This window comes from Pleurodeles waltl, chromosome 4_2, assembly GCF_031143425.1.
Source record: "Pleurodeles waltl isolate 20211129_DDA chromosome 4_2, aPleWal1.hap1.20221129, whole genome shotgun sequence".
NCBI lineage: Eukaryota > Metazoa > Chordata > Amphibia > Caudata > Salamandridae > Pleurodeles > Pleurodeles waltl.
The window spans coordinates 617,556,014-617,572,904 of NC_090443.1; positions in this window are offsets into that span (position 1 = coordinate 617,556,014).

Below are 16,891 nucleotides of genomic sequence, written 5' to 3' on the forward strand. Positions count from 1 at the left end.
CCTGTGATGGCTCACCCAGGAGGGTGTGCATCTCCTTCGCCCCAGGCACCTCAGGCCCTGCCCCAGTCAGCCCTGCTATTGACCTCCTGAGATAACTCAGGAGGGGCCTCCTGACATCCAGGGTGTCGAGAGGCATTTGCAACAAACAAATGCATACCTGGAGGGCATTTACTCTGGCGTGGCGGCCAAACAGAGAGCATGTCAGGCTCTGGCCTCTGCACTGATGGCAACCATTGTCCATGTATCAAGCCTCCCCCTCCAACTTCCTCTACCAAGTCCCAATCCCCTCAACCCCAGCCTATCCCAAGCACACCTTCAGACCAGCATTCACCCAAATAAACACACAGAAGTGGGTCAGACAAACACAAGCTCACTTCATCTCACAGGCCCTCACACAAGCACCATCCCCATGCAGACACACCAACATCCACTGCTTCCACCTTGCCCCCCTCCTTCTCGTCATCCACCTCCCTCCCAGTAGCGTCTCCACTCACACCTGCATGCACTGCAACCTCATCCACTAACTCCATCACCAGCACCCCATCACTACACACCCCTCACTGACCGTCACCACCCCCACATCCATGCACACATCCCCTGTGTCCTCTCCCACTGTGTATGTGACTCCTCCTCCCAAAGTATACAAACGCAAGCACCCACCCATCCAACAGCCATCCACCTCACAACAGCATCCAGGCCATGCACCTGCACCCAAACTCAGCAGACAGACACCTCCTAAAACCTCTCCCTCTTCCTCCACTCCCAGCCCTTCTCCCTGTTCCCACCCCAGTGTCCCTAAGAAGCTTTTCCTGGCAAACATTGACCTCTTCCCTAACCCCCGTCCTTCCCCTCAGGCCAGGGTGTCCAAAACCCAGCCCAGCACCTTACCCACCAAGTCCACATCTGCTGTGGTTCCTGCAGCTGTCAGAGGCTCAAAGGGGGCACCAGTCAGCCCAGTCGGTGTGCCACCAACCCCTGCCAAGCCAAAAACCATTCCGCCACCTGGCAAGGTGAAGGAGGGGACAGCATCAAGCAAGGGGAAGGAGCCACAACCACCCAGCAAGGCCACCTCAAAGACTCCAGCTGCCAGACCCAAGGTGACACCACCATCTGCCAAGGTGAGGCAGGAGCACAAACACCAGGCAAAGCACTTCAGCCGTCCGAGGCTGCAGGTGAAGGCCTGGTGGCTACCAGCACAACCGCCAGCACCGCCACCTGCACCGCAGGCAGCACTGCCAGCAGCCATACTGCTAGCACCGCCGCAAGCACTGCCACCTGCACCGCCACCTGCACCGCCGCAAGCACCACTACTGTCAGCAGCAGCAGCCCCAGTGGGCAGCCACGGAGGCTGCAGGAGAAGGGCTGGAGCCTCCCCTCACCACTGGCAGCACTGGCATATGCACCGCAGCTAGCACCACCACCTGCACTGCCGCAAGCACCGCTGCAAGCCCCACCGCAAGCACCGCCACCTGTACCGCTGACAGTAGCACCACTGGCAGCAGCAGCAGCCCTACTGGGCAGCCGTCTAAGGCTGCAGAAGAGGGGCTGGAGCCTCCCTCCACCACTGGCAGCACCCCCACCAGCACCAGCACTACCACCACTGTGCAGCCGTAGCCGCCGCCAGATGGACTCTAGCCCTGCCTCCATGGACTATCATGCATCCTGGTCACTACAAATCTCATGGCTCAGACACCCAGGTGAGGGACTGTGACCTGGCACCCCCCAAGTGTTGCATCACTTGGCACAGAGCCCACTCCAGAACCAGTGGAGAAAGGCATCCACTCCCCCTATCCTTGGTAGGATGAAGCCCACTGGGCACAAAGCCCCCTCCAGAACCAGTGGAGAAAGGCATCCACTCGAGAGACTGTGGCTTTGCACTCCCGAGGAGGAAGCAGTGGGAAACCACCCACTTGAGAGACTTGAGAGACTGTGGCTTTGCACTCCCCAGTACCACCAGGACCAAGCAGTGGCCAAACCACCCACTTGAGAGACTGTGGCTTTTCACTCCACAGGAGCAAGCAGTGGGCAAACCACCCACTTGAGAGTGATTTGAGAGACTGTGGCTTTGCCCTCCCCAGGACCAAGCAGTTTGCAAACCACCCACTTGAGAGACTTGAGAGACTGTGGCTTTGCACTCCCCAGGAGCAAGCAGTGGGCAAACCACCCACTTGAGAGGCTGTGGCTTTGCACTCCCCAGGACCAGGCAGTGGGCAAACCACCCACTTGAGAGACTTGAGAGACTTGAGAGACTTGAGAGACTGTGGCTTTGCACTCCCCAGGGCCAGGCAGTGGGCAAATCACTCACTTGAGAGACTTGGGAGACTGTGGCGTTGCACACCCCAGGACCAGGTAGTGGGCAAACCATCCACTTTAGAGACTTGAGAGACTGTAGGCTTGCACTCCCAGGACATCGCTGTGGGCATTGAGCCCCCTCCAGGAGAAGTGGCGCTGTCCCATCTTCTGGCTGAGTTGTCCCCCCTTCCCCGTTCCCCTATGGTGCCTCTGTGTTTTCGACCTGCTGCCCCTGCAGTGTTCTCTCTGTATTGAGGCAGGAGTCAAGTGTGGGCTTGGCCTAAGAGTTTTGGCCCAGTGCCCCACGGACATCTTGAGTGGACAATGTACCGCCTTATGTACATATTGTACATACTGTAAAAACTGTTTTTGAATTTGTAACGTATAGCTGACTATTTCTAATATGACATTAATTTGACTCAATTCCTTTTGTCCTTGCATTCTTCCAGAGGGTTATGGGGTGTATATGTAATGTTGTTGCATGTGTTTGTGTGTATGGTGTTGGGGGTGAGGGTGGGGGTGTTGCATGTTGCATGTGTGTGTCACTCTCTTTTTCCTCCCCTGTGTGCTAAGTGCAGTACTCACTGTGGTCGCCGCCGCCGCCGTTCGTACTCCTGGTAGATGAGAAGATACACCAACATGGGTAACACCTGTAGTTCGGGCTCCATGGCATCCTAGTTCTTCCTTGAGTGTCGAGAGGTGAGTGGTTTCCCTTCTGTGTACTGTTTCTGCTGTGCTTTTGATGGCGTTGGTACCGCCCGGAAAAGCTGGCGGATGGGCGGGTAGTACATTGTCTTCTGCCTGTTTGTTGGCGGTTACCGCCGCGGTGTTTGTTGCTACCAACGTGGTGGTCAGAGTGTTAAAGTGGCTGTATGTGTTGGCGGTTTCCGCAGTGGTCGTGATTCAATTTTTTTTACCACCAGCCTGTTGGCGGTATTACAGCTGCTTTAACACCGACCGCCAGGGTTGTAATGAGGGCCTGAATCTGGTGTTTTGGAGTATGCCCCCCTGAAGGCCCATGAATGGATCATGCATACTTCTAATTAGCAAGGAAGTTTTAAAAATAGAGAGTTGGTTAGTTCTTGTTGAATTTGTTGAGAGTCTTCTCCTGCCTCAAAGCTGTCCAGAAACCTGTTCGAGTCTGCTAATGGACTATGTTTCTTTAAGTCGCCAGATGAGTTTTCTCATCTTGGTCTTAATAGCCCCATTCATTTATGTTCCTCAGTACTAACAAGCCCAACTAATTCTGAAATGCTGATGAAACATTGCTGTCTGCTGTCCCATGAGGAGAGGTATAACTAAATTTGGTTGCTTGTTTCCTTTTCATTTAGATAATTACACCAGCGTATTTTTTATAGTGAGTTGTCCTAGCTAGATGATTTTCCAAATTATTTTTGTCTCTCTTTGATTTTTGCTTTTGCCTCCATGTGTTAGCCATTTCCCACACATGTAAGTTTAGATTCATGTTAGCGATAGGCATGGCCCAGATCTGAAACCTGAAATTTGAAAACTGACTGTTAAACTATATTTTGATGATTTGCTGATGTCACCATCATCTGCTTTGAAATCTAACAATAATGTGCATACTGTGTGGTTGCTAATGTTCATCATTCTTTTAGACTGTTTAACAGTATTGACATTTAGTAGGTTAAATCTTTTCAGATGTTTTGGTCAACCTACGGTTTTCATGTATGTTTATAACTTAGTTTTGCACACCATATATGTGACATTGATTTTGGGTTTGCAATGAAGCTTCAAAACACTATTCAGTTTGAAGTTTAGTATAAAAGTTTCATGGTGTTTAGTATTGTTTATGGTGTATCGTTATTGATTTGTGATTGAATGATTCTGACTACTACAATCTTTGCCAACTCCAAACATCTAGTCATCCTCAATAGGTGAGAGTGGTGATGGTGTCTCACCTGCATGTGTGTGGTTACTGCACCTGGAGGGAAGAGAAATTCTTATTGGCCCCAGTGTGACAACATATTCTACAATACATCTGTGTATGGAGCACAAGGAAATGTCACCAGTGATGTTGTGTGCATTTTTGGAACAAGGTTGCTCCTGGTGCGTCTTTTTCTAGAATTCTGTGATAACATGAATCCTCCTATAGGGAGGCCAATGAGACTACAACTATGTAAATATCCACCAAAGCAGGTTCTTTTTATCTGTATGAGGAGAGTTCTTCTTTGTTTTGTGGAGATGTCCTCATTTTACTCCGCATCAAGGACATGCCACCAAAAATGGGGGCAAGGGCACTGGGGGTCCCTTTGGTAAGCTCTCCATCATCCTTGCAAAATACGTGAAGACCTTTGCATAGTACTAAGGTGAACAGTGTGGAGCCAAGTGGACACAGCTTCCAGTTGATTTGCAAATTTGCATACTCATAGCAATTTAAAGAGAGAACCATGGAGTCTGCTCTCACCAGGAGAGCACAAAGGAGCACCCACTCATCTCAGTCACATACAGATTGTGCTCCAATACATTAGAGATGCATTCACCTCTACAAAGGATTTCAGATTCTTAGAGGAGCCGGTCATTTTCAGGCCCGGGGACCCCATCCCCCGGGGCCTGGCCTTAGCATTTCTTATCGTTTGAGGAGTAAGGGGGTCAGCGAGGTCCCCCAGCCTGGTCTAATTTTAATCCAGGGGACCCCATCCCCAGGGCCCGGCCTTTACCAATATTCTTTTTTTGGGGCAGGAGGCCATGGAGCCTCCCTCCCCCGAAACCCTATCCCCTGGGACCCGCCATGTCACCTGTGTGCCCCCCAGGGCACCCAGCCACCAACATTGGAGACCGTGGGGGAATCGTCAGTGCCCTCTCAATCCCAGCTGGCTCTCCCCCTCCTGCCGGATCTAGCATTGTTGTCACACACAGGGAGCTGCTAAACATGCATCTTCCTGTTTGTGAGAGCAATACTTTAATTTGTTTCCCTGTCCACACGTCTGCAGGCAGGGAAACAGATAAAAACTCCACCCCCATCAAGCAAGAGCTATTTAAAATCCCCATGGGAATTATTATGGAAAACACACTTTTTTTGACCCCCCCTTTTTCAGACTTGGCGGTTTCCGCAGTGGTCGTGATTCAATTTTTTTTACCACCAGCCTGTTGGCGGTATTACAGCTGCTTTAACACCGACCGCCAGGGTTGTAATGAGGGCCTGAATCTGGTGTTTGGAGTATGCCCCCCTGAAGGCCCATGAATGGATCATGCATACTTCTAATTAGCAAGGAAGTTTTAAAAATAGAGAGTTGGTTAGTTCTTGTTGAATTTGTTGAGAGTCTTCTCCTGCCTCAAAGCTGTCCAGAAACCTGTTCGAGTCTGCTAATGGACTATGTTTCTTTAAGTCGCCAGATGAGTTTTCTCATCTTGGTCTTAATAGCCCCATTCATTTATGTTCCTCAGTACTAACAAGCCCAACTAATTCTGAAATGCTGATGAAACATTGCTGTCTGCTGTCCCATGAGGAGAGGTATAACTAAATTTGGTTGCTTGTTTCCTTTTCATTTAGATAATTACACCAGCGTATTTTTTATAGTGAGTTGTCCTAGCTAGATGATTTTCCAAATTATTTTTGTCTCTCTTTGATTTTTGCTTTTGCCTCCATGTGTTAGCCATTTCCCACACATGTAAGTTTAGATTCATGTTAGCGATAGGCATGGCCCAGATCTGAAACCTGAAATTTGAAAACTGACTGTTAAACTATATTTTGATGATTTGCTGATGTCACCATCATCTGCTTTGAAATCTAACAATAATGTGCATACTGTGTGGTTGCTAATGTTCATCATTCTTTTAGACTGTTTAACAGTATTGACATTTAGTAGGTTAAATCTTTTCAGATGTTTTGGTCAACCTACGGTTTTCATGTATGTTTATAATTTAGTTTTGCACACCATATATGTGACATTGATTTTGGGTTTGCAATGAAGCTTCAAAACACTATTCAGTTTGAAGTTTAGTATAAAAGTTTCATGGTGTTTAGTATTGTTTATGGTGTATCGTTATTGATTTGTGATTGAATGATTCTGACTACTACAATCTTTGCCAACTCCAAACATCTAGTCATCCTCAATAGGTGAGAGTGGTGATGGTGTCTCACCTGCATGTGTGTGGTTACTGCACCTGGAGGGAAGAGAAATTCTTATTGGCCCCAGTGTGACAACATATTCTACAATACATCTGTGTATGGAGCACAAGGAAATGTCACCAGTGATGTTGTGTGCATTTTTGGAACAAGGTTGCTCCTGGTGCGTCTTTTTCTAGAATTCTGTGATAACATGAATCCTCCTATAGGGAGGCCAATGAGACTACAACTATGTAAATATCCACCAAAGCAGGTTCTTTTTATCTGTATGAGGAGAGTTCTTCTTTGTTTTGTGGAGATGTCCTCATTTTACTCCGCATCAAGGACATGCCACCAAAAATGGGGGCAAGGGCACTGGGGGTCCCTTTGGTAAGCTCTCCATCATCCTTGCAAAATACGTGAAGACCTTTGCATAGTACTAAGGTGAACAGTGTGGAGCCAAGTGGACACAGCTTCCAGTTGATTTGCAAATTTGCATACTCATAGCAATTTAAAGAGAGAACCATGGAGTCTGCTCTCACCAGGAGAGCACAAAGGAGCACCCACTCATCTCAGTCACATACAGATTGTGCTCCAATACATTAGAGATGCATTCACCTCTACAAAGGATTTCAGATTCTTAAAGAGGAGCCGGTCATTTTCAGGCCCGGGGACCCCATCCCCCGGGGCCTGGCCTTAGCATTTCTTATCGTTTGAGGAGTAAGGGGGTCAGCGAGGTCCCCCAGCCTGGTCTAATTTTAATCCAGGGGACCCCATCCCCAGGGCCCGGCCTTTACCAATATTCTTTTTTTGGGGCAGGAGGCCATGGAGCCTCCCTCCCCGGAAACCCTATCCCCTGGGACCCGCCATGTCACCTGTGTGCCCCCCAGGGCACCCAGCCACCAACATTGGAGACCGTGGGGGAATCGTCAGTGCCCTCTCAATCCCAGCTGGCTCTCCCCCTCCTGCCGGATCCAGCATTGTTGTCACACACAGGGAGCTGCTAAACATGCATCTTCCTGTTTGTGAGAGCAATACTTTAATTTGTTTCCCTGTCCACACGTCTGCAGGCAGGGAAACAGATAAAAACTCCACCCCCATCAAGCAAGAGCTATTTAAAATCCCCATGGGAATAATTATGGAAAACACACTTTTTTTGACCCCCCCTTTTTCTAGGTGCCCGTTTGACGGATCACCCTGAATTTTCCCATACACAACAAGAGTTTCAGGAACATCTTTTTGGCAAAGTCTGTGAACATTTGTTAAACAGTGGCAAAGATATAGGCAAGTCCAAAAATATTTTTTCTGTGGAAACATGGTCCTATCTATAACTACCTACTGCCGACTGCCAGTAGGTAATATCTATCTATCTATCTATCTATCTATCTATCTATCTATCTATCTATCTATCTATCTATCTATCTATCTATCTATCTATCCATCTATCTATTTCTCATATAACACATCTCTCTTTGATATTCCTGGCTATCTATCTATCTATCTATCTATCTATCTATCTATCTATCTATCTATCTATCTATCTATCTATCTATCTATCTATCTATCTATCTATCTATCTATCTATCTATCTATCTATATATATATATATCTCAGGCAGATACACAGTAGTTACACCCAGCAAAAGTTATATGCATTCCAGCTGTGTGAAGTTAATTTCTGACCATTATACGATTGTGATCGATATCATCCCATAATCAGACAGCAAAATGATGGTAACAACTAATTTGTTCAGATGTTCCACACGCTTTGTTCACTAGCGAAAGGCTAGATCACTATATGAAAGGCTGATAAGACAAAGGTCTCCTGAATGGAAGCATACTGTGATGGCCATTTTAGAGTGCCAAAGAAACATGTACAGGTTAATTTCTTCATTACAGAATGTTAAAAATACAACTTAAGCTGAGTCATTATATGACCATCACAGACTGGCCTATGTATGTATTTAATAAATGTATTAAAAACTGAAATAAAGTGACTGAACTTACTCTTAAGCAAAAGGAACAGTCGATGGACGGAATGCTGAGCAAGGCAAATATTTACCGCTAGTCACAAAGATCTGGTTTGATTCATCATGTTTTTGCCCATCACGCCACCCTAGTTAATGGATCTCATTAAAATGATGAATACAGGACTGGAGCAAGGGTTCCTTAATGAATTGGAATGTGAATATTTGAATAAAAAACAACCCAGCGTACCTACAATTTACACATTGTAAAAATACATAGGAATCTAGAAGGAGCTCCTATTCACTCCATAGTTTCAGGATCTGGCTCCATACTAGAACCAATATGTAAATATGTGGACATTTTCATAAAACCAAATATGGAACACCACATAGGCATACTTGAGAGACACAATAGATACTATCAACTTAATTGATATCTTGTATTTAATCCCAGTGAAAAGCTTTTGAGAACTATGGACATCACATCCTTGTACACAAATGTCCCCCTGAGACAGGCATTGGAGGTGATATGGGGTGTTCATGATAAGAGACCTTAACCGGTGCAAGTCTCCACGGATTTTATAATAGATCTTTTGGAGATCACTGTGATGAGGATTTTGTTTCTATTTCCAAGGAGACTGCTATCTCTAGAAAAAAGGTGTTGTGACGTGAGCCAGCTTCATGCCAAACCTATTGATTATCTTTATGGATCATAATGAGATCTGTTTTGTCTTTAACAATAAAAATCCATATTTTCACAATATCGCCTTGTGGAGACATTACATAGATGATGTCTGCTTGATTTGAACAGGGAATGAGACAGACCTCCACAAGTTTCATCACTGGTTAAATGAGTGATCGCAGGACATAGCATTTACCATTCAGTACAGCTCCACTTCAATTGACTTCCAGGATATTACAATTAAAGCTGACATGGGCAGATTAACCCCTTCCCCGCCACGGACGTAATGGTTACGTCCATGGCAGCGCCCGTGTGGCGCCATGGACGTAACCATTACGTCCTGAATGCTTCCCTCGGGAGAAGCGCTAGCGCTCCTCCCGAGGGCCGCCCCCCCACCCCCCTAGGTCAGGGCTGACCGGGGAATCCCTTCCCCTCCACCCCCGACCCCCCCCCACCCCCCCCTGTGACGTCAGCACGCGAGCGCGCGCTGATTTGTCACAGGGGCCTCCCTAGTCGCGCTGGAAGCTCTGCTTCCAGCGCGATTGAAAAAGAAATGCAAAAGCATTTCTTTTTCAATCACTTGGGAGGCCCGGAGGGGCTTCAAAGGGAAGGAAAAGTATTTCCTTCCCTTTGAAGTCCCTCCGAGGGTTTCAAAAGCCGGATTGCTTGCAATCCGGCTTTTGAAACCCCACTAGACACCAGGGATTTTTTTTTTTTCATTGAAATTGACAAAAGCGACCCCTTGGGCAAGGGTCGCTCCCAGGGGGGGCATTTTTTTGAAAAGGCCTTTTCTGCCCCCCCTGGGGGCAGATCGGCCTTACTAGGCCGATCTGCCCCCTGGGGGGGCAGAAACCTCTAGGCACCAGGGACCATTTTTTTTTTTTTTTTTCATTTTTTTTTATTGAGGTGGGGAGCGACCCCTTAGGCAAGGGTCGCTCCCCTTGGGGGAAAATTAGGCCGATCTATTAGGCCGATCTGCCCCCAGGGGGGGCAGAAACCTCTAGGCACCAGGGACCATTTTTTTTTTTTTTTTTCATTTTTTTTTTTTTTGGTGGGGAGGCAAGGGTCGCTCCCCTTGGGGGAAAATTATATTTTGGCCATTTCTGCCTCCCTTGGGGGCAGATTGGCCTATTTTGATGAGGCCAATCTGCCCCCAAGGGGGGTAGGAACCACTAGACACCAGGGAGTTTTTTCTTTGCGTGAATTTCACGCAAAGGGAGCGACCCCTTAGGCAAGGGTCGCTCCCTGGGGGGGAGGGCAATTTATTTTAGGCCATTTCTGCCCCCCCTGGGGGCAGATCGGCCTATTATTAGGCCGATCTGCCCCCAGGGGGGGAAGAAACCTCTAGGCGCCAGGGCAAAAATTTTTTTTTTTTTTTTTTTTTTTGTTCTTTCTTTTTTTTAGAGATGGGGAGCGACCCATCAGGCAAGGGTCGCTCCCCTGGGGGGCAAATTGTATTTAGACCATTTCTGCCCCCCTGGGGGCAGATTGGCCGATTTTAGGTCAATCTGCCCCCAAGGGGGCAGAAACCACTAGGCACCGGGGATTTGTTTTTTGGCGCCGATGTCACGCAGGGGGAGCGACCCTGTAGGCAAGGGTCGCTCCCGGGGGGCGGGGGGTGGGGGTTGGGGGGGCAAATTTATTTTAGGCCATTTCTGTCCCCCCGGGGGACAGATCGGCCTATTATTAGGCCGAACTGCCCCCGGGGGGGGGGGGGCAGAACACTCTAGGCGCCAGGGCATTTTTTTTTTTGTGTGTTTTTTTTTTGTTGTTTCTTTTTTTAGAGATGGGGAGCGACCCATCAGGCAAGGGTCGCTCCCCTGGGGGGGCAAATTGTATTTAGACCATTTCTGCCCCCCTGGGGGCAGATTGGCCAATTTTAGGTCAATCTGCCCCCAAGGGGGCAGAAACCACTAGGCACCGGGGATTTGATTTTTGGCGCCAATGTCACGCAGGGGGAGCGACCCCGTAGGCAAGGGTCGCTCCCGGGGGGGGGGTGGGTGTTGGGGGGGCAAATTTATTTTAGGCCATTTCTGCCCCCCCCTATTATTAGGCCGATCTGCCCCGGGGGGGGGGCAGAAACCTCTAGGCGCCAGGGGAATTTTTCTTTTTTTTCTTTGTTTTTTTTTTTTAGAGATGGGGAGCGACCCATCAGGCAAAAGTCGCTCCCCTGGGGGACAAATTGTATTTAGGCCATTTCTGCCCCCCTTGGGGGCAGATTGGCTGAGTTTAGGTCAACCTGCCCCCAAGGGGGCAGAAACCACTAGGCACCGGGGATTTGTTTTTTGGTGCCAATGTCACGCAGGGGGAGCGACCCCGTAGGCAAGGGTCGCTCCCGGCGGGGGAGGGTGGGGGTTGGGGGGGCAAATTTATTTTAGGGCATTTCTGCCCCCCCCCCCCTGGGGCCGGCTGAGCTACAGGCCAAACACCACAGGTAGGCACCTTGCAAAAAACACCTCTGTTTTCTGTGAAAAAATATGTTGTGTCCACGTTGTGTTTTGGGCCATTTCCTTTTGTGGGCGCTAGGCCTACCCACAGAAGTGATGTACCATTTTTATCGAGAGACTTAGGGGAACGCTGGGTGGAAGGAAATTTGTGGCTCCTCTCAGATTCCAGAACTTTCTGTCACCGAAATGAGAGGAAAAAGTGTTTTTTGGGCCAAATTTTGATGTTTGCAAAGGATTCTGGGTAACATAACCTGGTCAGAGCCCCGCAAGTCACCCCATCTTGGATTCCCCTGGGTTTCTAGTTTTCAAAAATGCACTGGTTTGCTAGGTTTCCTCAGGTGTCGGCTGAGCTACAGGCCAAAATCCACAGGTAGGCACTGCTTTTTATAAAAAAATGTGATGTGTCCACGTTGTGTTTTGGGCCCTTTCCTTTCGTGGGCGCTAGTCCTACCCACACAAGTGATGTATCATTTTTATCGGGAGACTTGGGGGAACGCTGGGTAGAAGGAAATTTGTGGCTCCTCTCAGATTCCAGAACTTTCTGCCACAGAAATGTGAGTAACATGTGTATTTTTAGCCAAATTTTGAGGTTTGCAAAGGATTCTGGGTAACAGAACCTGGTCCGAGCCCCGCAAGTCACCCCTCCTTGGATTCCCCTAGGTCTCTAGTTTTCAGAAATGCACAGGTTTGGTAGGTTTCCCTAGGTGCCGGCTGAGCTAGAGGCCAAAATCTACAGGTAGGCACTTCGCAAAAAACACCTCTGTTTTTTTCCAAAATTTAGGATGTGTCCACGTTGCGCTTTGGGGTGTTTCCTGTCGCCGGCGCTAGGCCTACCCACGCAAGTGAGGTATCATTTTTATCGGGAGACTTGGGGGAACGCTGGGTGGAAGGAAATTTGTAGCTCCTCTCAGATTCCAGAACTTTCTGCCACAGAAATGTGAGTAACATGTGTATTTTTAGCCAAATTTTGAGGTTTGCAAAGGATTCTGGGTAACAGAACCTGGTCCGAGCCCCGCAAGTCACCCCTCCTTGGATTCCCCTAGGTCTCTAGTTTTCAGAAATGCACAGGTTTGGTAGGTTTCCCTAGGTGCCGGCTGAGCTAGAGGCCAAAATCTACAGGTAGGCACTTCGCAAAAAACACCTCTGTTTTTTTCCAAAATTTAGGATGTGTCCACGTTGCGCTTTGGGGTGTTTCCTGTCGCCGGCGCTAGGCCTACCCACGCAAGTGAGGTATCATTTTTATCGGGAGACTTGGGGGAACGCTGGGTGGAAGGAAATTTGTAGCTCCTCTCAGATTCCAGAACTTTCTGCCACAGAAATGTGAGGGACATGTGTTTTTTTAGCCACATTTTGAGGTTTGCAAAGGATTCTGGGTAACAGAACCTGGTCCGAGCCCCGCAAGTCACCGCTCCTTGGATTCCCCTAGGTCTCTAGTTTTCAGAAATGCACAGGTTTGGTAGGTTTCCCTAGGTGCCGGCTGAGCTAGAGGCCAAAATCTACAGGTAGGCACTTCGCAAAAAACACCTCTGTTTTTTTCCAAAATTTAGGATGTGTCCACGTTGCGCTTTGGGGTGTTTCCTGTCGCCGGCGCTAGGCCTACCCACGCAAGTGAGGTATCATTTTTATCGGGAGACTTGGGGGAACGCTGGGTGGAAGGAAATTTGTAGCTCCTCTCAGATTCCAGAACTTTCTGCCACAGAAATGTGAGGGACATGTGTTTTTTTAGCCAAATTTTGAGGTTTGCAAAGGATTCTGGGTAACAGAACCTGGTCCGAGCCCCGCAAGTCACCCCTCCTTGGATTCCCCTAGGTCTCTAGTTTTCAGAAATGCACAGGTTTGGTAGGTTTCCCTAGGTGGTGGCTGAGCTAGAGGCCAAAATCTACAGGTAGTCACTTTGCTAAAAACAGCTCTGTTTTCTGTGATATGTCCACGTTGTGTTTTGGGGCATATCCTGTCGCGGGCGCTAGGCCTACCCACACAAGTGAGGTATCATTTTTATCGGGAGACGTGGGGGAACGCTGGGTGGAAGGAAATTTGTGGCTCCTCTCAGATTCCAGAACTTTCTGCCACAGAAATGTGAGGAACATGTGTTTTTTTAGCCACATTTTGAGGTTTGCAAAGGATTCTGGGTAACAGAACCTGGTCCGAGCCACTCAAGTCACCCCTCCTTGGATTCCCCTAGGTCTCTAGTTTTCAGAAATGCATAGGTTTGGTAGGTTTCCCTAGGTGGCGGCTGAGCTAGAGGCCAAAATCTACAGGTAGTCACTTTGCTAAAAACAGCTCTGTTTTCTGTGATATGTCCACGTTGTGTTTTGGGGCATATCCTGTCGCGGGCGCTAGGCCTACCCACACAAGTGAGGTATCATTTTTATCGGGAGACGTGGGGGAACGCTGGGTGGAAAAAAAATTTGTGGCTCCTCTCAGATTCCAGAACTTTCTGCCACAGAAATGTGAGGAACATGTGTTTTTTTAGCCAAATTTTGAGGTTTGCAAAGGATTCTGGGTAACAGAACCTGGTCCGAGCCCCGCAAGTCACCTCTCCTTGGATCCCCCTAGGTCTCTAGTTTTCAGAAATGCACAGGTTTGGTAGGTTTCCCTAGGTGGCAGCTGAGCTAGAGGCCAAAATCTACAGGTAGTCACTTTGCTAAAAACAGCTCTGTTTTCTGTGATATGTCCACGTTGTGTTTTGGGGCATATCCTGTCGCGGGCGCTAGGCCTACCCACACAAGTGAGGTATCATTTTTATCGGGAGACATGGGGGAACGCTAGGTGGAAGGAAATTTGTGGCTCCTCTCAGATTCCAGAACTTTCTGCCACAGAAATGTGAGGAACATGTGTTTTTTTAGCCAAATTTTGAGGTTTGCAAAGGATTCTGGGTAACCGAACCTGGTCCGAGCCACACAAGTCACCCCTCCTTGGATTCCCCTAGGTCTCTAGTTTTCAGAAATGCACAGGTTTGGTAGGTTTCCCTAGGTGGCGGCTGAGCTAGAGGCCAAAATCTACAGGTAGTCACTTTGCTAAAAACAGCTCTGTTTTCTGTGATATGTCCACGTTGTGTTTTGGGGCATATCCTGTCGCGGGCGCTAGGCCTACCCACACAAGTGAGGTATCATTTTTATCGGGAGACGTGGGGGAACGCTGGGTGGAAGGAAATTTGTGGCTCCTCTCAGATTCCAGAACTTTCTGCCACAGAAATGTGAGGAACATGTGTTTTTTTAGCCAAATTTTGAGGTTTGCAAAGGATTCTGGGTAATAGAACCTGGTCCGAGCCCCGCAAGTCACCCCTCCTTGGATCCCCCTAGGTCTCTAGTTTTCAGAAATGCACAGGTTTGGTAGGTTTCCCTAGGTGGCGGCTGAGCTAGAGGCCAAAATCTACAGGTAGTCACTTTGCTAAAAACAGCTCTGTTTTCTGTGATATGTCCACGTTGTGTTTTGGGGCATATCCTGTCGCGGGCGCTAGGCCTACCCACACAAGTGAGGTATCATTTTTATCGGGAGACGTGGGGGAACGCTAGGTGGAAGGAAATTTGTGGCTCCTCTCAGATTCCAGAACTTTCTGCCACAGAAATGTGAGGAACATGTGTTTTTTTAGCCAAATTTTGAGGTTTGCAAAGGATTCTGGGTAACCGAACCTGGTCCGAGCCACACAAGTCACCCCTCCTTGGATTCCCCTAGGTCTCTAGTTTTCAGAAATGCACAGGTTTGGTAGGTTTCCCTAGGTGGCGGCTGAGCTAGAGGCCAAAATCTACAGGTAGTCACTTTGCTAAAAACAGCTCTGTTTTCTGTGATGTGTCCAGGTTGTGTTTTGGGGCATATCCTGTCGCGGGCGCTAGGCCTACCCACACAAGTGAGGTATCATTTTTATCGGGAGACGTGGGGGAATGCTGGGTGGAAGGAAATTTGTCGCTCCTCTCAGATTCCAGAACTTTCTGCCACAGAAATGTGAGGAACATGTGTTTTTTTAGCCAAATTTTGAGGTTTGCAAAGGATTCTGGATAACAGAACCTGGTCCGAGCCACACAAGTCACCCCTCCTTGGATTCCCCTAGGTCTCTAGTTTTCAGAAATGCACAGGTTTGGTAGGTTTCCCTAGGTGCCGGCTGAGCTAGAGGCCAAAATCTACAGGTAGTCACTTGCTAAAAACAGCTCTGTTTTCTGTGATGTGTCCACGTTGTGTTTTGGGGCATATCCTGTCGCGGGCGCTAGGCCTACCCAAACAAGTGAGGTATCATTTTTATCAGGAGACTTGGGGGAACATAGAATAGCAAAACAAGTGTTATTGCCCCTTGTCTTTCTCTACATTTATTCCTTCCAAATATAGGGGTGTGTGTAAAAAAGACATCTATTTGAGAAATTCCATGTAATTCACGTGCTACTATGGTCACCCCGGAATTCAGAGATGTGCAAATAACCACTGCTCCTCAACACCTTATCTTGTGCCCTTTTTGGAAATGCAAAGGTTTTCTTGATAGCTATTTTTTACTCCTTATATTTCAGCAAATGAATTACTGTATACCCGGTATAGAATGAAAACGCACTGCAGGGTGCAGCTCATTTATTGGCTCTGGGTTCCTCGGGTTCTTGATGAACCTACAAACCCTATATATCCCCGCAACCAGAGGAGTCCAGCAGACGTAACGGTATATTGCTTTCGATAATCTGACATTGCAGGGAAAAGTTACAGAGTAAAAAGTAGAGAAAAATTGATGTTTTTTTCACCTCAATTTCAATATTTTTCTTTTTCAGCTGTTATTTTCTGTAGGAAACCCTTGTAGGATCTACACAAATGACCCCTTGCTGAATTCATAATTTTGTCTACTTTTCAGAAATGTTTAGGTTTCTGGGATCCAGCATTGGTTTCATGACCATTCCTGTCACTGACTGGAAGGAGGCTGAAAGCACAAAAAATTGCACAAATGGGGTATGCCCCAGTAAAATGCCAAAATTGTGTTGAAAAATTGGGTTTTCGGATTCAAGTCTGCCTGTTCCTGAAAGCTGGGAAGCTGCTGAGTTTAGCACCGCAAACCCTTTGTTGATGCCATTTTCAGGGGAAAAACCACAAGCCTTCTTCTGCAGCCACTTTTTCCAATTTTTTTGAAAAAAACAAAATTTTCCCTGTATTTTGGCCAATTTCTTGGCCTCTTTCAGGGGAACCCACAAAGTCTGGGTACCTCCAGAATCCCTAGGATGTTGGAAAAAAAGGACGCAAATTTGGCTTGGTTAGCTTATGTGGACAAAAAGTTATGCGGGCCTAAGCGCGAACTGCCCCAAATAGGCAAAAAAAGGCCTGGCACAGGAGGGGGAAAAGGCCTGGCAGCGAAGTGGTTAAACACCACTATATTCAGAAAGAGCAGTGAAAGGAATACTCTTCTCCTCTATTTTAGGCGTCACTCTAGATACTTGAGGGACAACTTACCCCATGGGCAATTCCCTTGT